Source organism: Balearica regulorum, chromosome 2 (genome assembly GCF_011004875.1).
Source record: "Balearica regulorum gibbericeps isolate bBalReg1 chromosome 2, bBalReg1.pri, whole genome shotgun sequence".
Taxonomy (NCBI): domain Eukaryota; kingdom Metazoa; phylum Chordata; class Aves; order Gruiformes; family Gruidae; genus Balearica; species Balearica regulorum.
This window is the reverse complement of record NC_046185.1, coordinates 87,382,332-87,404,062: the sequence shown is the minus strand read 5'-3', so window position 1 is coordinate 87,404,062 and position 21,731 is coordinate 87,382,332. Positions and strand designations below refer to the sequence as shown.

Genomic DNA, 21,731 nt, shown 5'->3' with positions numbered 1-21,731 from the left:
TACTGTGAAATATTTTGCTCTTTCTTCATTCATCAACAGCCTTTATCTGTGTGTTCCTCCACAGCACTTATGCTGTTTGACATGGGAGCCTCTCCTCCTTTATTACCACCACCTCCCCTCTACTATCTGTCACTATTATTTCCTGTTTAGTTTTGGTTTTGGTTTTTGTTTTGTGGTGCTTTTTTTTTCACTTAGCCACCTTTTTATGTTGTGTCATACATCCTTTCATGTCTTCTTTTTGGAGAAAATCCTCCTGTGAGGGATCAGTTGTTGTTGTATTTTTGTCTGTGCAGTCTCACAGAATCACAGAATGGTTGTGGTTGTAAGAGAATTCTGGAGGTCATGTTGTCCAACTCACACTTGCTCAAGCAGGGCCATCTAGAGTCAGTGGTCCAGGACCATGTCTAGACAGCTTCTGAGTATCTTCAAGGATGTAGACTCCACAGCCTCTCTGCGCAACCTGTGCCAGTGCTCAGTCACCTTCACAGGATAAAAGTGTTTCCTGATTTTCAGAGGGAACCTCCTGCATTTCAGTTTGTACCCATTGCCTCTCGTCCTGTCACTGGGCACCACTGAAAAAAGCCTGGCTCTGTCCTCTTTGCACGCTCTCTTCAGGTATTTATATACATCGATAAGATCCCCCCGAGTCTTCTCTCCTGCAAGGTAAAGAGTTCCAGTTCTCTCAACCTTACCTCATATGTGAGGTCGTCCAGTCCCTTAATCATCCTTGTGACCCTTCCCTGGACTGTCTCCAGTATGTCTATGTCTCTGTTGTACTGGGGTACCCAGAACTGGACCCAGCACTCCAGGGGTGGCCTCAGCAGTGTTGAGCAGAGTGGCAGGATCCCCTCCCTTTATCTGCTAACAGTACTTTGCCTAATGCGGCACAGGATATCATTAGCCACCTTTGCAGCAAGGGCGCATTGCTGGCTCATGTTCAACCTGGTGTCCAACAGAACCACCAGGTCCTTTTCTGCCAAGCTGCTTTCCAGTTGGTCAGCCTCCAGCATATACTGGTGCCCGGGGCTGTTCCTCCCCAGATTCAGGACTTTGCACTTCACCTTGCTGAACTTCATGAGCTTCCTGGCAGCCCATTTCTCCAGCCTGTTGAGGTCCCTCTGGATGGCAGTACTACCCTCCAGCGTATGAGCCACTCCTCCCAATTTGGTGTCAGCAGAAAATTGGCTGGGGGTACACTCTGCCCCACCATCCAGATCATTAAGATGTTAAACAAGACTGTACCCAGTATTGATCCCTGTGATACACCACTAGCTAGTGGCCTCCAAATAGACTTCATACCTAGGTACCTAGTACATTCATGGTCACTTAATGAATAAATAATAAAATTTTCAAATCCTGATGTGCATGCAGTCATTGTGAAAGAACACTACTAAGATTTCAGATTCAAGCTTGCACATTATTACAATGCTGAATGTTTTCCAAACATTAGCTTATCATCTCAGTAAGTGTCTGATGTGGGGCCATGATATTTACCCTTTTCCAAAAAAAAGAATTTGAGGCAGAGAGAGAAACCATGGTCAGAAGTACAAGCTGACTTAGTGACAAGACACAAAGCACCAGACTTCAGTTTTACAATTTTTTCTCTTACTGTAGCACAGTGTGTGCTGAAACTGTGAGTGTTCAGTGCCTCTTTGTATATCAGACCCAGCTCTTCAGTCAGAAACTTAGAAATAATAGGACATAACAGGAAAATACCCATGAATGAAATCTGGTTCAAGTGACATGCTCAGTGTCATAGAGGCATAGGTGGCACAGGATTAGATATCGTCTAGTTCAAAGGAGAATGTTTTCATTGTGAAAACTTATATGTTCCTCTCCATTCACCTTCATTCACTACAAATTTTCTGGCTTCTACACCATAAAAACCAATTTTTTTTAGACAACCAGTGCCATGCTGTGACTTACCCATAGACCAGTCCATTTTGTGCAATGAGGAAGGGTACTTTTGGGAGTACATGGGGGGAGATGGAAATCAGTTAGGAGACATGTATAATAAAGTGGTTTCTTTTCATATATGCAGTGTAATTTTTATTATTTTTTTTGTTTGTTTCCATTATACATAGATAAACAATTCTGGCCTTTGTTAATTTTGGAGTACCCGAGTTTTATTGTTAGGTTTCTGTGTACAATTTTACAGAGCTTGAAAATATATCAAACATGGAATAAAAACAACGAGAAACAGGTTCATCAGGTTCCATACAGATCATTCTAGGTTTGGAGTCTTTAAAAACATCATTGATCACTACTTCATGAGCTCATGAAACACCTCATGTGCTTTCTTACTCCATGTGGGCCAACACTGTGGAGAGATTTCCAGTATGTTTGACAGACATTTGCTGATAGTGATACTTTGGAAAATGGGGTCTAATTCCAGATTTTTTCTTTCTTATCTTTCTTACACCTCATCATCTTCCTACAAATTCAACTGTTGGCTTCTGGGATCTCTGCCAAGTTTGTAACCAGAAATGAAAAGCAAGGAAAGCATCTCTGCTGTAGTCTGAGTAGGTAGCATACTAGACCTATCGTTTCAGAGGATATTGCCTATTGAAGACAGAGATGGCAAAAAGCAACCCCACAGCCCCTGGTAAGGTCTGTATCTCTCTTTCTGACTTTTTGCCTTGTGTGCTTCCTTTTTTAATAGTTTTTTCCTTTTCCTTTTTTTTTTTTCCCCACCCCAGGTTTCCTTGTCAGTCTTCATGAATTTATGTCTTTACACCTATTCTGCCACTGTTTCTTCCTCCTTGTTTCTTTATCAGAAATATGTTTTTTTTTTTCTCTACTGGCCAAGAAGAATACATCTTCCAACCTCCACTCCTTCTGCTCCTACTACTCTTCCTTTATTTTAATGCTCCTTGACCTAATCTGTCCTGATTGGTAAGCTGCTTTGACTCAAAGGCCAGCTGTACCCTGTGGAGTTTCACATTCTGCCTTCAAAGCATGAAGGTTGTTTTACTCCTGTGAGAAAATTCCAGCTGTATAATTTTTCCTCGTTCTCTAAAATCTCGGTATCGTTTTGGCTGAAATGTTTTTAAATGATTTCTGCCTGAGGCAGACCATCAGTGTAGAAAATTTAATTCTAAATAATTTGTTTGGTAAATTTATAAGCAACTATAAAAGGACTCTTCTAATGGGAAGTATTAGGCAGTGTTAAAAATAGGTTATGATGCCACCTTGTTTTAAAGTTACTGTCATGTATATGAATAAGTATATGGTTGAGTAACTGTTTTGCCTTAGATACCCATATGCTATCACCATAAATAAATACTGGCTTTTAAATAGTTGACCATACTAACAGAAACAGGAGTTAGTGACAAAATATGGCTTTTCTAGAGTTAAATCTTAACTCTCAAAGTTAGTCCAATTTAAGAGTGCAAGTGTGACTTGCAGTAACTATGCCTGAATAAATTAATCTCTCTCTAGGATAAGATTGGTTTGTTCTAGCTGAATAAAACCCTAGGAGAAATATACCAAAATACTCTGCAGAAAAGGGCGTAAGCACACCTTTAGTGACTGAAGTTCTTGTTCCTGAATAATTCCACTGGATCATTTTCTTTGACTTCAGAATTTGGTGTGGGTTTGTGCATGCATGTATCTGTGTGCACATGTGTAGAATAAACTTTTGTATATGTACACAAATTGTCATTTATTTCCCACTTCATGGTTGCAACTTAAATAACAGAAGACAAAATATTAAAAGGAACTGAAGCTTTTAACTTCATTTTCAACGCTATTTTGTTCATCACCCAGAAAGGACTCCATCTTTAAAGAGCTACTTCCCAGCCACGTATATACATTTCCACATATTTGTGTCACCTTTCATTATAATTTAATATGTCTCTATTACCAAATTGAAAGTACAACTTTTATTCTAAGACAATCTTTAGCTTTCTACTATAGGGTCCAAGCCTAGATCTAATATTTTAGGAAGCAGAAACACAGTTGTACAGCCAGAAGAGAAAGTTGCATGAAGTTTACCTTCAGATCAATGCGAGAGGATTTTCTCAAAATAAGAGAATCTTACGCTTCCAGTTTTGAACAAACAAATGGGTAAACTTGGAAGACAGTGCAGATGTCTCAATATTGTCAGTTCCACATGAATCACTAGGAACTGTGAATGTATCTTTACATAGTGTAACATCAAATGGTGTCAGAGATTAGGAAGCTTGAGTTTGATTCTGCAGTCTCCTTTCCTGTGAAAGGACTGAGAATGAAGGCCTTCAGAAACCAGGAACAGATGGACATACGGCAGTTCTAATTTTTATATTGATACAACAATGGGAAAGGGAGAAGGAAAGCAATGGAATTTATTTTACAGATGTGTTATGCATTGCACTGTGTATTTATGTGCCCAAGTACAGTCAATGCCAATGAACTTAACTGCCTTTGCTTGAAAGATTAAAAATCTATCATGGTAGATAAACTTTTCAAAACCAAATCATTTCATATATGGTAGTGAAAAGCAATTCCCCCCCACTCCACCCCCTGGCATTTTGCTGCTTTGCTTCTTTCTGTCTCCAGATGATGTGCTCAAATGCTGGTATAGCATGTTGCTTGAACGCTGACTTGCTCATCTGCCGAAAGGTTGTGCTAAGGTGGTGGGCCGTTTCTTCCTACGGATGGTTACAGATCTGGGAAAATGGCTGCAGCTGGTTACATTGGGGAGTGATACTAAGCGTGATAAGGATCTTGCCTTTCTTTTTTATTTTCTTTTCAACTGATAGTTAGCAGCTGAAAACAAGCAAAATAGTTACCACTGAGCAGCATAACAACAGCCAGTGATCTATCTACTCCTGTATTAGATTTTTTAATAGTGAAATAGTTACTTACTTCCTCACTCTCAATTACAACATTTTCCAGCTCCTGTTTTAAGAGAATTTGGCTTTTTTTTTTTTTTTTTACAAAGACATTTTTACAACCAGAGAAAGTCCATTATGACACTTTTTAGATAGAGCAATACTGACATCCATTGGTTTAATCTTATGTGACTGTTTGTTAAATCTCTCCTAACTAATGTACACATAACCCGCTACAGTATCACAATGAAAGGATTGGACTTGATATGATCCAAGGAGGATTGTGCTAAGTCCAATTTGCTGTATTAGAAACATGAAACCAACACAGATTACCGTGATGAAAAGGAACACATTGCATAATGTGAAGTCCAAATGCAGTGACTGAAATAAAATAAAACCAGGCATCGCAAGTATCAACTGGGGAAAAATATTAATAGGAGATTACTAGTGATGCTGACATTTTTTGTTGATAACACTGGAAATATGAAAATACCTAATATTACATGAACCTGTCTTGTTTTATATTAATCACAAAACTGGTGAAGCACAAGGAAAAATGTTTCTAATCTAATAGCATAAGCAGTTCAATGAAGAAAATAACTACTCTCTGTGGCTTCATCTGAGCCCTCTGAGGTTGTAATTTAAGTTGGCACCATGCTTTTTTTTTTAAAATCTATATATATATAATTTTTATAAACATTGCTGTAAGATCACTGGTGGTATAGGAAAGTGGTTATATTTCATCAAGAGAAAAAAAACCCTACAAAAAGTGGTGGTGTTTTCAGTATTTATTATCACGACAAGCTAAGCAGATGAGGCTGATTACCTTAGACTTCAAAAACAGAGAACCATTCTGTCAGCGAAGGGAGGGCGACAGGCTTTAACAAAAAAAAGCTCTCCGTTTGCTGTACCCTCCCACCGCATTCACTTGCAAATCGCTGTGTGCTGGGAAAAGCCTGCGCTTCCCCACTCTCCAGCCTTCCCAGGGTAAGTGCTGCGGCTCCATCAGCAGCGCCTCTCGCTCCCGCTCTCGTCCTCCCAGGGAGAGTGAGTGTGTGCGTGTGTGCGTGTCTGTGCATGAAGGGGGGTGTGTGTGGGGGGGGGGGTGTGGCGGGGGGGGGGTGATGGTGGTGTTTCTTTTTTTTTTAATCAGGAGCTCTGAATGAAAGCCAGTCAGAGGGAGAGCTCCCCCTTAGCTTTGGTTCCCGGCTGTCCAGAGTTAAGTGATGCTGGGAGAAAAAGCCTGAGTTAGATCCAAGTGGGATCAGTCTTAGAAAATAACAGGAAAAAATAAACAAAAAAGGACTCTAATAGCTCGCTTTTCAGTTTTGTTGGGGTGGACACTACTTCACTTTCTCAGAAGCAAAATAGAAGGTAGGAGCCTTTCTTATTGTTATTTCCTTAAGCTCTTTGTAGTTGGTGTTATTATTATAATTATTATTATAACATGAACAGTATGGTGCCTAATGCAATGCATAGAATTGTTCTACTATATACAACTTTTTGCATTTTATAGATATGCTTTAGGAGTAATGAGACAAGGGATAGGAAATAACTGCTGTGTATTCTCTCCTCAAAGTAAACTGATATAATATTTATTCAAGATTGAAAAACTAAGCATTTTACAGTTTGGGGGTTTTTTTTCCTAGTAAGCAGGCTATCTTTTTGAGCAGCAGTTTCCATCTGTATTCAGTTCTTGCACATTCCGTGGGGGGGGGAACAATACAACTTGAATTGAAAAAAGCACAATGTTTCATAGTGTAACTGTTATGAACATAGCATGAAACATACACATATGTGCCCTCACTTTCTGTATACCAGTGCAAATCTGTTACAGCTTTCACTGCCATTCATTCTACCCTGAAATAAATTTCAGAATAATTATACACACTTAGAGCAAATGCTTCTTAGGAAGGAAATCCCTATGGAGATGGATAGCAGGGTGGCAATATTTCAAATATCTGTACAGAGCTATAGACATACAAATGGGGAAAATATTGCCAGGTTTGACATTTCAGTAAAGGGGAGGGGGGGAGAAAGGAAAAGGTGGAGGGAAGAAAAATATAGTCTGCACCTGTGTGAGCATTTACTGTCACTGCTGCAATAAAATCCATATTTGATGTGGTGTTAAATTAATGCAGCACAATGCAAGTCTAAATCCATATTCCCAACTACTATTGATGGCTTTGTCAGCTGCATTAGAAATTTGCAATAGCCTAATACTGCACATGATACTAGTTGCAGCCCTAAAAATCTAACAGTCCTTCAGCTTAAGAGAATGCATCTGCACGTGCAATCAGTGACAAATAGCAACCAGCATTTTAAAACTGACCTATCATCTCTGTTGCTTCCACACAAATGGAGCTGTTGCCTATAATCTTCATCTTTCATTTCAGTAAAAGCCTCTGTATTACCCCAACTGCACACCCGTTGCTTTTAAGGTATTTTTTTTTTAATTATACAACTTGTTGTGTATGCATATGTGAGTGTGTGCACAGTGTGAGGAAGCTGGTTTGTAAAAAAAATCGTGTCTTTTTTTTTTTTTTAAACTAGTAGGCTTTAAATTTACATGGTGATATTACTGGAGGGGGAAAGCAGGGAGTGGGAGACTGCAACATACTTCTGAATCTCTAAATCTTTTTTAAATATGTCATTTAGGAAGAATATTATGAGGCTAGTACCAGCATTTATTGAGATTTTCCAGTTACTCAAACTTTTATATTAATTGGTTACTTCTTGAATGTAATCATAGTCTGTGCTATTTTAGAGGAGGAGATGAAAGAATGAACTTAGGGAACTGGAAAAGGCAAGTAGAAAAGATAAGCTATCTTTCTCAAGAGTTGAAAACCAGCTTTTTAGAGTCGATATGGGTTTACATCAAGAGAGGAATACTTCTTGGATTATAAACTGCCTGAGGGATTCTTCTCATATTTTTGTAAAGTTTGTTAAATAAAAGTATGAATGAAGAGGTCATTTCTGTAGCAGTTTCTGTTAATTTTAGTTTAGCTTTATGCCCATGATTTCTTTGTGTGGTGTCAAGATGATTTGTACACTTAAATAGGAACTTTGTAACGTTTGAGGAGTGTTGATTATAATACAGATATTTAAACTTGAAGCTGCTGATGATTTTTTTTTTTTTTTTTTTTTTTTGTTACTTTGGGTAGCATTGGAGAATGTTCTTGGTTGCTTGCTTTGCCAAAAGTTTATATTTATAATGCTTTGTAACAGTTCATGAAAAAGAAAATAGCAAAATATATTTTCAAGGTGTACGCAGGAATTTGTATATTCTTAAATGGTCTTGTTGGCTTTGCATTAGAGCAAATGAGTGTAGATATGCTAAAACTTCATACTTGCATGTTCTCAGTAGACAAAGGATCTGTGAAGAAACGGATGAAATACTGAAATGTGCTCACAGTAAACACTGTGGTTACTGTTCTTTTCTGTGGCTAGCTGTAGTTGAAAAATGCATAAAAATAATGTTATATGTAAAAGCAAATGAGCTCATTGTTAATTAAATGTAGAGAGATATTTATAAGATACACACCTATACATGCACACCAGCATACAAATTTCAGCTAAGTAATATTTTTTCTTTGTTAAATAATTAAATGTAAAAGGCAGAAATGGTTAATTTGAAAATAATATCTATCTCTGATTCTAAGAAAGTAATCTCCTGATCTCAGTACGATTTCCCAAGGAAACAAGTGACTGAAACAGAGTCTGTCTCATCTGGATAATTCTGTGCAGGTGACTTAGTTTCTGTATCTGTTAACCATATTTATAGCCAGGTTGCAGGTGATAACACACTGCCCTCGAATTAGTACAATTTTATACCTCATCACACCACTAGGTTGCAGCACTAGTGCAGGGGGTTAAATTAAGATTGAAATACTGTTGAATGGTAACAATGGAGTGAAGTTTCTGGCTGTTATCATAATATTATTTTTAATTCATTCATTATTATCACTCGAAACCAAGTTTGCAAACACCAACGCGTCTTAATTGGACTTCACAATATGTCCTTGTTCATAGATTTGAAAAAATCTGCTGTACACTCAATTCTTTGATATTACTTGATAGACAGTAATGGAAGGAAAACACTGATTATTTTGGCAAGTAAATAGGCAGAATATAAAGGTTTAAGAAACATTTTGTGAGTGCCTTTAGTGAATCACATACAATAGTAATACAGAATATATATTTATTTGCTATGGGCTTTTTAATAACATAGTAATTGATGTATCATTTATTATAAAGGAGGAAAATTGAAATTCAGAACTAAAACTTCTTTTCTTATGAGCAGTTTAAGTATGCCACAGTAAAACATTATGAAGGGAGACTTCACTGCACAGAAGGATGCTGTACCATAGCACACTTTCAATTGCTTTGATTAGTGTGCAGCTATCAATGAAAGCTCGTGCAAACTAAAGGTACCAACCTTGCTATGATACAACACAAACACTGCACATCTTGCACCCTCAAATCTGTTAATGTGAGCACTTGTTTTGGAAAAAAAACACCCCTACTGTCCCCTATTGTCTGGAAAAACCTTGAAAGTAGGAAACAAGAAACAGTGGAATTCTGAATTCTCTCTTGAACTAAATGTTTGCCAAATCTCTCATCAGGCCAAGAGGAACTCCTATGTTGAGTGTTGCTTGCTTTTTTCCCTTTCTGGACTTACAGCTCTTCAGATTTGAGTCCTTGGCATGGTGACTTCTGTAACTTGCCTGTTTCTGTGGGTTAGCAGGTCTACAATAGAGCAATAGAAAATAATCCTCATCTCTGGGGAGCTGAGTGTGTTACAGTTATCAGGCTGTATTACTACACACAGAAAAAAAAATCAACTAGACCTGAGCACTGTTTTTTTTCTTTGTTCTGTTTTCATCTGGTGGGAAGCCAGAACACCACCCAACCAAAGAGCTATTGAGCTTATACATTCTGTTTACTGGCTTATCAATCTAATTTTTAGTATGTGGAGGATCTGCCAAAAACCTGCCAGTTGAAGCTTTATATGCGTTTCTTTGTACATGCAGTCTTCCTGATTGTTAAACATCAGAGCCAGTTACCTCAAGAGTGTGTGTGTGTACAGTAGAGGCAAAACAGGGGAAACCTTTGTCTTGTACAGGGATTGCATGCTAGCAAGCAGAATACTGTACATTTTCTTTCTTAATTTATATCAGCTTTTTATTACTTTACTTGTTCTGTAAGTCCCCACTGCCGTTTCTTGCCTCTACTAACTTATATGAAATAGATAATGTTTATCAGTTTTTTGCTAAAGAAGTATGTCCAGCAGGAGGCATAAAGCTATAGCAGTATCTCAGAGGTACTCCCCAGCTTGTACTGTCACAAGGCATCTCAGCTGGGATATAAACTCAAGTTTGCTAGTTGGAAGTGTGTAGTACTATGTCTGTACCAACAGGCTGCATCAAGGGAATACAAAGACTTAGGAAGTTAACTGCATATAATGAAAAGCAACATGGCAGGTGTCCTTTTTAATGTTGTTCCCACATGCACATCATTCTTTGCACAATAGTCTGGGTTTTTTATTTGTAACTTTATTATGGCATTTCTTAATAGGATTCAAAGTTCCCTTTGAGTTACAATTTCAAACAGTAGGAAATCATGTAAAGAAGAGAGCATGTGTATGTGTGTTTATGTAAAGGTAATGATTCAAAAAATGAATTGAAAATAAATGTTTCCAGAATTCTGTTGCTCAAAAGCTAGAACCGTGGTGTTCTGAGTTTTACAGAAATAATAATAAAAAAACTCTCAAAAATATTTTGTCATGAAAAACTGTATATTATGTGATATGTATATGTATGTTTTATGAGTCTACCATTAATATTCTTTTTACTTGCCACATTAGAGATTGGATTTATTGTATTATCCTATTTCAGTGCTTTGCATTACAACCTAAAGAACATGACATACCATCACTTAGTCCGATCAGATCATGATCCTTAGAAATTAATGCAATCCTTATGAACTCTTTGATGCTATAATATCCAGATTTTTAAGACATAAAGAATAGGTACCACTGTAACTTACAGCACCGTGAGCAAGGCTCAAAATGCAATGTCCAACAGGACTGGTAATTTTTTTCCCCCAAATTAGCATAAAATTAGAATATGTATAACCAAACTGTTATCATGTGCTTGTGTATACCATACTTCAGTAGTTCACATGATATTTACATGTGTTTAATGAAAGAAAAGATTATCTTGTTAATTGTTATGCTATCCTAGTAGTAAGCACAAATAAAACAGACATGTCAGCCTCTAGGAAAACTAGATGCTGTGCATTCCATCATTGGTACCTCTAAGTATCACAAGTGTACAGCTGATTTTTACTTCCAGTAGAATCCAGAGAATTTTGTATGCAGATTTTCTTGAATATGTTTCATATCTTGCACATAAGACAAAATACATGGAGAAAATTGTTGAGATTTTAAATGAAGGTGAGAAAAGAGATAGGAACCTAAAGTATTTGTAATTATTTAGAGGTAATATTCAGAACAGATGGTCAAGTTTATCCTGCATATAAGATTTTAAAGTAAAATTATCCCTGAAATTTATAAACTCCTTTCTCTTGCAAATAGTCACCTGCCATTTTCCTGATGCCTTTTCTATGGTGAGTGGAGCTGGGATCATAAATGCATCTAATGTCCAAGAAGCAAGACTCATTCAATATCAGTAATACAGTGCTAGCATCCTTGCCTCTGTCCCCTGTTCTGGGGTGGTGGAATCACCAGTGCCAAGGCTTCTGGAACCCTGCAAAGGTCTTTGTACTGGTACTGCTACCACAGATGAAGTCTTCTGAAAAGGGATCTGAACACCTTTTTTGAAAATAGTTGAGGACAGATGGGGACAAAGAGACCCCTTCCTCTGTCATGACATTGAGATTTTCCTGACAGTGTCTGCGTGGTTTAATAGGCATAATATAATAATTTTTTTTTTTCTTGATATGGTTATCATTCTCATAATGTTCTTCTTACAATGCTGTCCCTTGCTAGACCTTAAAATGCTGTTGGGTATGGCCTTGACAAGCATATGGGCTTCAATTATGAATTGGGACTGCCACGTGTTTTATCTACAAGTTCCTGTTTTTTCAAGGGAAGGACTGTCATCTTTTCTCTATGTATCTTCACATGCCTTTGGCAGAGAGAAAAAGGGGAGAAACATATACCTAACCTTCTTCTAGGCTTCATTGAAAACTGTGGATAATATTACTGTACTTAATTTGAAATTAAAAATTGGCTTCTTTCAATCCACAAGTTCTTTTCTTTTATTTTTTTTAGATACATGCACTTATGTTCTGAAGTTTCATTATTAGAGAAATATCTGAGCCTAAACATATGAGACAAGGTGTGAATCTAGAAGTTTCTATTTGGGTCCCTCTCTGTTTTATGTACATGAGAATATTCCTTGAAGACCTACAGATCCATTTTATCTGTGTGTCATCAGCAAATTAGTTAAAAGTAGACTTAAATGTCATTGATTTCTCTACATCATGAAGATTCTAAGTAATACATTCACTAGAGGTGGACATGTGCTAAATAGGCGAATAAGATTTAATTCTTAAAATAATGTGGGGTGTTTGGTTTTTTTATTGTTGAGGCTACTCAGAAGATGACCTGGATTTTCAGTAGCAGATTGTCAGTTGTTACAGATAATTGCAAAACAAACCCCAAGAAAGATAGAAAGAATACAAAGAAAGAAAAAAAAAAAGGCACAATGTGTTTAAAACAAAAAATCCCAAAAAGTGATGAATTGAAGCAGGAGAATGACAATATTTCAGGTCTTATTTTCTTACCACCTGTAAGAATAAATTGTAATAGGAAATTATGCAAATAACCTTTCACAAAAATTTTACATCATGCTATAAATCATATTTTCATTATCAGTAAAGATGCCTTCTATTTTTTTTATTTCATTTAGTAGGGGGAGGACTTTTACATGCTAGTACTGTTGTGTATTTTTTTTCTTTTCTTTTATTATAATCTTGATCCTGCAAAGTAAGCTATGTAGAGCTACTAGCCTGCCCTCACAATTTTCTGCTACAAAAATCTAAACAAAACCAGTTAATTGAGCTAACTAACCCTTGGGTCATCCAGTACTGAATTACAGTTAAATACATAGTTTAAAACAAAAACCCATCAGAATCTACAAAATCACTGCCATAGAATAAGGGGAGTTTCTGCAGAGATCAACAGCATTCAGCCATTTAACTGATGGTTAAATGTGGTCTTTAAAAGTGGTCTTTAATCAAAATAGTCTTGTATTAAATGGTAATGGTGTAGACCTCAATTTATAAATGAGTTACTGGGCTATGACCAGTCATTTTGCAGCTATATGAAAAAGTTTGCTCATTTCTAAGATTAGGGAAGTAAGACATTTCATTGTGACATGAAAGATAGGTTAAGATCTGCTTAAGCATATTACATCCAAGTTCCCTAAGTATGCCACTGCTTCCCACTTCCCAAGGCCAAGTTTTAAACGGTATTTTTCTCTGTTACTTCTGTTCCCCTTTGGGATAGTTTCCGCAGGCTTTTGGCAGAAATCTGTACTGTCCGTAAAAGAGTAGGACTTAGAACACTATTGTGAGTACCATTTTAGGGAAGTGTGATTTTTTTATTATTATTATTATTATTATTATTATTATTATTTTCCCCTCTGCCAGATGAAGTTTTTTCTGTCATTAATATGCCAAGATGTGCTCTTTCCCTGGAGTAAAAGTATGGTGCTCATGGTCAAGATATCACTGAAGCTGACAGCTTGATTAAAATGAGTGAACCGAGCCCCAGGCATATTAGGTACATTTGGTTCTCTCCATGACTTAATACTTGGGGGCATTTTATTGACAGTTTGTGATTAAGAACTTAAAAGCTTATGTGTTACTAGATCTACTTTTTTTTCTGGTACTTACCTCTGAATGGCAGATGTACAGATACAGATAGATGGAATTTCCTGTGTAATGTTATTTTTTTACAAAATATATACTTTTTTCCTTGCTTATACAATTCCTTCAAATGTCTCTTCCTAAGTGGTTTCAAATGAAGTAGTACCCTGATTTGACTAATTAATTAGAGAAAATCTTTTTTAAGGTGGATGTGTATTACTTTTTTATTTATATTATTGAGACAGCCTTTAAGCATTCTGATGATGAGAAGGAACTGATCTCTTTTCTAAAATTTGTGGAATATACATACAGAATGGAAAATTAAGACAAAATCATACATTTCTTCTTTTTCCAGTCCTTGACTAGAAAGGCACCTGAACCCACTCTGAAAAACATGTGCTATTTCTAAATGTATCCTAATTGTGGCTTGGTTTCATCTAGCTTTTTATTTGAGGTCAGAATAATAAGAATTAGAAAAGAATGATGAACTAAGTGTGTTATAGTAATAATCCCATTAAAGTTTTGATAAGCATAAATCTTTAAGAGAATTTAGGAATCGATAATGTGAATAACAAAGGTCACCAGGCTTGAGCTATTCTAAATAGGATACCTAAAAGCTTGTGACAAAGAAGAAGAAATTAATTATTTCAGTTCTGAAATGCAAATTTCTTTTAAAAAAGTAACAGTATAATTACAATTCGTTACATTTAGGGGTTTAAACTATACTTGTTATGTTAGTGGTTTAGAGCAGAACTTATAAATAGCCATCTCGTCACAAATGAGTTTTTTAGGTTTTCTTCTCTCACACTCACTTAGCTGGAGTTAAACACAAATGGAAAAACTCTAAGTAGTTTAGCCTTCTAATTTACAGGACCAAAAAAACCTTGTTAATACAGCAGAGACTTCTTGCTAAATTTGGGGTTATGTACATTCAAGAGAGGAAATACCCACCTTTTCCTTCTTCCATGGTTGCAGCCAATAAGATCCAACCAGTAAGTGCTTATGTACATAGGTTCGGAGGTGTTTTGCCACTTGGACAGCCTGTGAAAGTCAAGTGTAATGGGATTGGGGCAGCCTAGGTGGATCAGTCCCACAGCTGCCAGTTAAATGGTTCCAGCTCAATCTCTGGAAAAGCACCCAGTCTTGTCTTACAGGTATACGTGACTATGGGGTCATTTTAGCGATGTGACTGGCTCCTTGTTACTCTGGGTATGCTGGTTGGAGTCCATTTCTAGCTCTAGCATATTAAAATCCTTCTTTTCATTCAAAAAGGGCACTGAAGTAAAATCATGACTCTTCTGGACTAATTTAGAAACTATTTGGTTAACATTATAGTGGATTAAAACTAGACTATTGGTTATCGGGACAATAACAAAAAATGTGTCATAATGGCATGATTAAACAAAAAAAGAATATTTTAAAGGATTAAATTCTATTTAAGTAAACAGAATTCATCTCAATGATTCTAATGTGTAATTGAGCACCGACTACTCAAGGGTAATCCATTAGTGCTTTAAAATGTGTGAGCTAAAATGAAGTGCCGTACAGAAAAAAAAAAGTTTGAAGGTAGCTTAATAAGTTTCTGTACAATCAGAAATGGTGGCAATGAAGATCAGGATAGTACTGACACAAATAATTCTTTTATAATCTTGACATTATTCAAGGTCTTTTTAAAGGCAACAATTATAGTGACTTAAATAAATTTGCCAGTGAATTAGTAGTTTTATATTCTGAGATGCTTGGTTTCTTTGCGGCTGAATGCTGTGAACATGTTTTTAGTAGTTGTTTTGTTGGGGGGTTTTAATCACTAAATGAAATGTACTACGTGAAATAATTGCCAATGCAGTAATTACGAATTTGAAATGTTTCCTCCCCCACAAGGCTTTGGGGTTTTGTTTTGGTTTTATGCAGTTAGTGCACTCTGACCTGTTCCTATCATATCATACTGTTCTCTGTGAAGGATGAGGTTGTGCTATGGGAATAGAAAAGCATTCATTTGACAGTGAGTCATCCTGAGCTAGAAATATTGTTTCTTCAGTATTTCTCACATATGCCATGCAGATTTTTCAAGAGTTCTCCAAATTTGAGATCAACTATTTTTTTTCTTTTTTTTTTTTTTTTTAATTGCAATTGGGAGGGAAATTTGCATGGACTAAAAGACAAAAATCTTAAAGTATAATGTGTTGAACTTTGACAAAATTTCCTTTAGGACAGACTATAACTTGTTGATGGGTTTGCAGTTATTTTTTCTTGTATCTGCTTAGTTTGTGTTCATACATTTGCATATGTTCTCACTTCCCTGTCCTAAAAAGGAAATGTATCACTCTCTAAATGTTCACTGCTTGTTCTTTGCAATTTGTAGGAAACTTAAGCTTTAGTAAAAGATTTTTCTCTCCATATTCATTAACTCTGTGGTAAGTCTCAGCATTTCAGCAGTTTGTCAAAGTAAGCAGAATGATGTTTATAACTTGCTAACCAAATCGAAAGTAAAATGTTGATGACATTTCATGTGCAATTACCTGAAAAGTTTGTTCATTTTTTCAGATGGGAACCTTAGGAATGCAGATATTTTTAATCTTTTGGTGCCATCTTGTGGCAAGAGGACAATTATATGAAACCAGGAGGTACTCTAGCCCACAGTTTCTATGCCTACCAGCAAAATATCTTGTTTTGGTGATAGATATGTGTTTATGAATTTTTATAGTGACTGTAAGATACCAAACCAAGTCACGCATAGGACAAAGCTCTCTGGTTGCTGCACTTTTTTTTTTAATCTTTTCAAGTTCATTACTATAAATATTGATTAGAGAAATCTCACAAAAATTGACTATAATTACCACATAGAAATAGATTTTAAGTCTGTAACGCATTAGATCTCTGTAGAATACTTAACTAGTTCAAGGCAATTGTCAATAGATTTTTATTGTATTAGCTTGTTAGATCTCTGTAGAATACTTTATTACTTAGCTAGCTCAAGGCAATATTCACTTCAGCATCCTGTAATGTTTAACAGAAAGCCGAGGTCTGTGCTAGCATTCTTGTTTTTTTCATTTTATTTTCTGGTTTTCCTTGGGAAAATTCATACCAGCCTGCATCCAAAAAAAAAAAAAAAAAAAAAAGGAATAACAGCACAGGAATGCTGTTTATTTTCTTGATATTTTCACTGGGATTCAGCAAGATGGGTGTTTTTGGTTCTGTGCTAAATGACTACTAGTTTAATACCTGGGTTTTTTTGATGATGCTTGTAGATGTCTGCAATCAGTACAGATCACATTCTTGCTCAATTTCCTGAGGAGTTTTCTATGTGATAGTCCATATTTGCTTACTTATTTATCTCAGACTTCCAGTCATGCTGAAAGCCTCTAGATGCAAAAATATTAGTCCCTGTCAATAGCTGGAAATCAAGATGTCAGTCCTGCTTTTACTTAAGCCAGTGGTTCTCATTCTTTCAAAAGTAAGGACAGGGGTGGGGGGTTTTTTAATTATTATTATTTTTAAAGATATTTATTATAGTCTGGTCCAAATAACATCCAACTATCTCGTAGTCATTAAATATCAATCGCAGATTATAACTTTGAGTTATTATAATACTCTTTTTTCAGACAAGGAGCATGAAAGCATATGGAGATTAAAAGTCCTCATACCTCAGGGCTAGAAAACACACTGAAATTTTGAACTTCAGTCTAGTACAATAGCCATAAAAGAAAAAAAAAAAAAGACGGTATTTTTGATAGTATTTCCTCCTTCAGTCGGGAGGATATACTATCAGTCAATATGGGTACCAAATGAGAACACTGTTTAAGATCTCACCTTTGAAATGGAAGTAGTATTCCAAATGGATACACTTGCAGTGGCAGATATTTCCATCACTTTCTGTACACGTGGGCAATACTACCTCGTTGTGTATTATATTCTTTCTAAACTTATACAGAAAATAAATATATGATAATGATCTTAATACAAGATAGGTTTTCTAGCAATTATGTGGTATATATTAATATGTTGGTCACTAGAATGTGATTTTTTTAATAAGCCATCACTAGCTGAGGTACAGTTGTATGCTGCACCAGCTTGTGACTGTGATAAATCAGTCAGCAGTTGAATGATTCCTTTTGGATGGTTAGAGATTGGTGATTTCTCTGATTAAGGTTAGCTGGGCTAGGTAGAGATAAAACTCTGTTAACTATCAGCAGTAATGGAGAGAAGAATCACAACATTAATGTAGTAAGAAATAGAACTTCAACAGTTTTGAACATACATGAGATGATGTGTTTGTTACAATTTTTCCTCCTGATCCCAGTAAAATTCTCTTGACAATTAACACACTTGAATGCTTCTCTCTCTTCCTCTATCTTTTGGTGCCTTCTATAGTATGCTTTGCCTACAAGATTAAAGTAGTAGGTGAATTAATTAAAGAAAGAATTGCTCATTCCAGAGAATTCACATGGTGTGAATTCCCTTACAAGGAAGACAAACCTAAATATGTGTCATACTCTTTTTGAGAGAAAGGTGTGAAGCTTAAGGCATGACTCTAAATAATATTAGTATAAGTAAAGTTATGATACTATGACATATATAATATGCTAATAATAATGAAATTGAAATCCAAAATATAATTTGTATCTTTTGCAATCCATATAAAATTAGTTTCTACATCACTCTATGATTTGCTTTCTAGGCCTAATAGAGACACTTTCTGTCTAGTACCATTTCAGAATATTTTTTGGAAAAAAGTGGAATTGCTAGAATTTCTTCATCTCAGTTGCCAAATCCCTTGTATGCCCTCTCAAAAATTACACCTGTTGAATAGCCAATTTTTCTCTTGCAATCCCAGTGTGCTTAATTTAGTTTGAATTTTAGGTAGGTAAGTAAATGCATTATTTATACTGGAAACTGTTAGATCCTGTATACAAAAGGGAGACTAAGAAGTGTCTGTCACAGAACTTGTCTAGATGATCAAAAGGAAAAAACATTTTTTAAAACTGTTTCTGGGGTTAATCCATCAGATAAGATTGATTGTTGATCTATGGAACTTGTATATTTAGTGTGGTGTTCTCCTGACTGTCAAAATTATTTATGTCTAGTGTGACTACCCGCTAGTCTAAGGAACATGCACCTAGGCTATAGCAGTGAAAGAAGAAAATTCATCCTGCTCTACAACTGCAGTAATATATAACTGACATGTTTCAGGGCCTGAGTGCCTAGAGAAATGCTAAACAAGATATAAAAGTCACAAAAGCACAGAATTCCAACAACCATGGGTGCTGTTCTTACATACAAGACATAGGCGTACCATCTTTTCAGACACCTGCAGAAGCAGCCTGAATGAGTTTGTTGCTATGAGGTTGTCTTTTGGAGATTACAAAGGCAAACCAGGAAGTGCTATTTAAATTGAAAAGAGAATTTCTAAAATAAGAGTAGTGACACTGAAATTTCAGTGTCATGTACTTCTCAGCATTAGGTTAAATGCTCTTTACTTTGCCAAAGTGAACTTGGTTGTTTTCTCATGGAGATGAACAGAGAAGCCTATGTATACATTAGCTGCAAATGAAGTAATTTAAACTGAAGTAGAAGTAATTTAAACTATGTCTGAGGTATGAATATACAAACAAACAAAGAATTAAAATGATATTTTATTGGAATGATGTAATGAAGTCTATGTGCTTCAGAAATAAAACTGTATTTTCCTGCAATGGATTTTTATCCATGTCCTTTGATGCAGAGCAAACTGTGAAACGCTTACATGGAGATAGCTGTCACTTTAAGTATTGTAAAGAGCATTCAGAAGATGAAATACAAAAGAAATTGCAGTTGTAGTTCCTTACAAATGGGAGCAAAAAGTCCTGCCTTAAAAAAATTTTAAAACATTTTTTTTCCCCCTGATTTAACAATAATTTGGCAATAGCCTCCCAATGTATTTTGCAGGAAAGAAAAACTTTCAGAGAAACTAAAACCTTGTGTTTCCCGAACTGTCTCTCTCCAATAGCATTCAATCAAGTTTTCCTCAGCCAAAGGAAAAACAAACAAACAGAACAAAAAACAACCCCAAAACCAACACCTCCAGATACTCCAGTAATCTTAAGGCTGTCTTAGACCAGGCTACAGCTCTTCTGTAGCTCCTCAGAGTTTACATGAGAAAGGAATGGTAACAATGATCAGCTCCCCTGCTTTCTCTTAGTTAGTCCACATTGCTATCCACCAAGAACTCTATGGGCTTTGCACTTTGAAAAGACCATACTGGAGTCTTTCTTGCTGCTTTAAATAAATAAATCCTGCAGGACAGTAGATAATTTACACTGCCTCCTTCTGTGTGTTTTGGTACTTTCTCTGAAAGGCATTTTGGTTAACAGCAGCAGTCAGGTGCTCTTGTCAATTAGGCCACGCTTGAAATATTGCCTACCTGTTCACGCGTAAGAGCCGCGCGTTTGAAGAACCAGCAAATGCGGGGGCTGCACGGCACTGCGGAAGCTCCTCGTTGGCAGTGGATTTCTGATGCCCTCTTCCTAATTAGAGGGAAAGAGCTAGCCTGCAGGGAGGATTAAAAGCCACTTCCTACTATGTATTGCAATCTTGGAGGATGTACTAAACTGCGGTATTGTAAGGGCCACAGTATGTTGTTAAACTAATGTGCTTTTGTGCATGGGAGACCCCAGCATTTTGCAAATGACTTAAGCTTGTGTTTAGTTTCCATTACTCTTGACAGGATATAAATATAAATTACTCTTGACAGGAAGTATATATATATAATTTAAGCACATTTAAATTGTTTTTAACACTGTGCAGATATGCACACACTCATGTGCTTTGGCCAACTTAGTCCTTAATCAAAGCTGTGCCTTGTTCTGAGACTTTAATTTCCTAGCAGAAAATAAGAATAAAATGGCTCTGTATGTCTGAGATGAAATGGATGTTAATCATCAACCTTATCTGTCTTTGTCCAGTTTGAACACAGTACTGCTAAGCTCAGGACTTCTAATTTTTTCAGACATTTTATAGGTTTCTACCTAGATCTTAATAAAAGGGCAATTTTCATTCCTCACGTAATTCTTAAAAGGCGGTGATTTTTTTTTCATAACCGTTCAATGATCTCCAGTAAGTATTTGTCAGGTAGTTGATTTAATTGATTTAGAGACCAAGATGAGCATTCTGCTTTAGTAATGAAATGCAGAGGACAGTTGGAATGAATAAATTACATGTAGAATACATGTGATCAGAGCTTGTCCTGGAAGAGAAGTGCAAAACGAGAAGCTATGCTGAGCTGATCATTCCTATTACCTAGGAAGCGCTTAATTGCACTTTTGTTTCAGGGTATATTAAGAAGAAATTTTTACATCCTAAGCAATATATACAATTACATATTTAATAAAATATCAACATGCTATTTCACTAAAAAGTCCACAGTGTTGTAAGTCAAACACTGCCAAATATTTTACAATTATTAACTCTTCAACATAAGACTATGACATAAAATTATAAGGGAAATCAAATCATGAGCTTTCACTTCTTTGGTTTTTTTTATACACATATTTTACTACTAAAATTTTATTGTTTGTTGTGTTATTTTTATGTGTTTCTGTTCATAAACTTTCCAAAATTATAAGCAATGTTTTTGCAATGTTTCATACATCCTATTTTTGCCCAACTGCTACTCAGAACTTGATCACCTGCTTGCTTTCTATGCTGTGCAGGTGCTGGTATTTTGGTGTTCCTTTTATGTGTCATGTTCTTTGCTTAGGACATACTTCTTATGTTCTTTGCTTAGGACATATTTCTTATGTTCTTTGCTTCTCACTTCATATATCCTGACAAGCACGGATGTTTGGCTTTCATCTGTATAATGTAATATAGCAAAATAAAAGTTGAATACTTTGAAATCCTGGTTCTTGTGAACAAGACAGGGGTTCACTGTGACAGGCTAGAAGGAGCCTGAAGTTCTTTGTGAGAAATTTTATTATGCAGCTGAAACATAGAACTTTTTTTTTTTTTAAACAAAATATATTAATTCTGGCAGGGTATATA

The 21,731-nt window shown here is 36.0% G+C and overlaps 1 protein-coding gene across 3 annotated transcripts in view; it reads left to right on the top strand.

Moving 5' to 3' along the window:
• Positions 1-2,513: 2,513 nt before the first annotated feature.
• Positions 2,514-21,731, top strand: part of CDH10 (cadherin 10) — a 111,225-nt gene continuing 92,007 nt past the window's right edge. The window contains exon 1 of one of the 3 annotated variants that reach the window (XM_075744854.1): positions 2,514-2,610. The gene's annotated coding sequence lies outside the window, so the exon portion shown is untranslated. Of the gene's footprint in view, positions 2,611-5,798; positions 6,189-7,157; positions 7,256-21,731 lie in introns of those variants that run through there. The other 2 variants (XM_075744851.1, XM_075744853.1) reach the window with 2 other exon arrangements.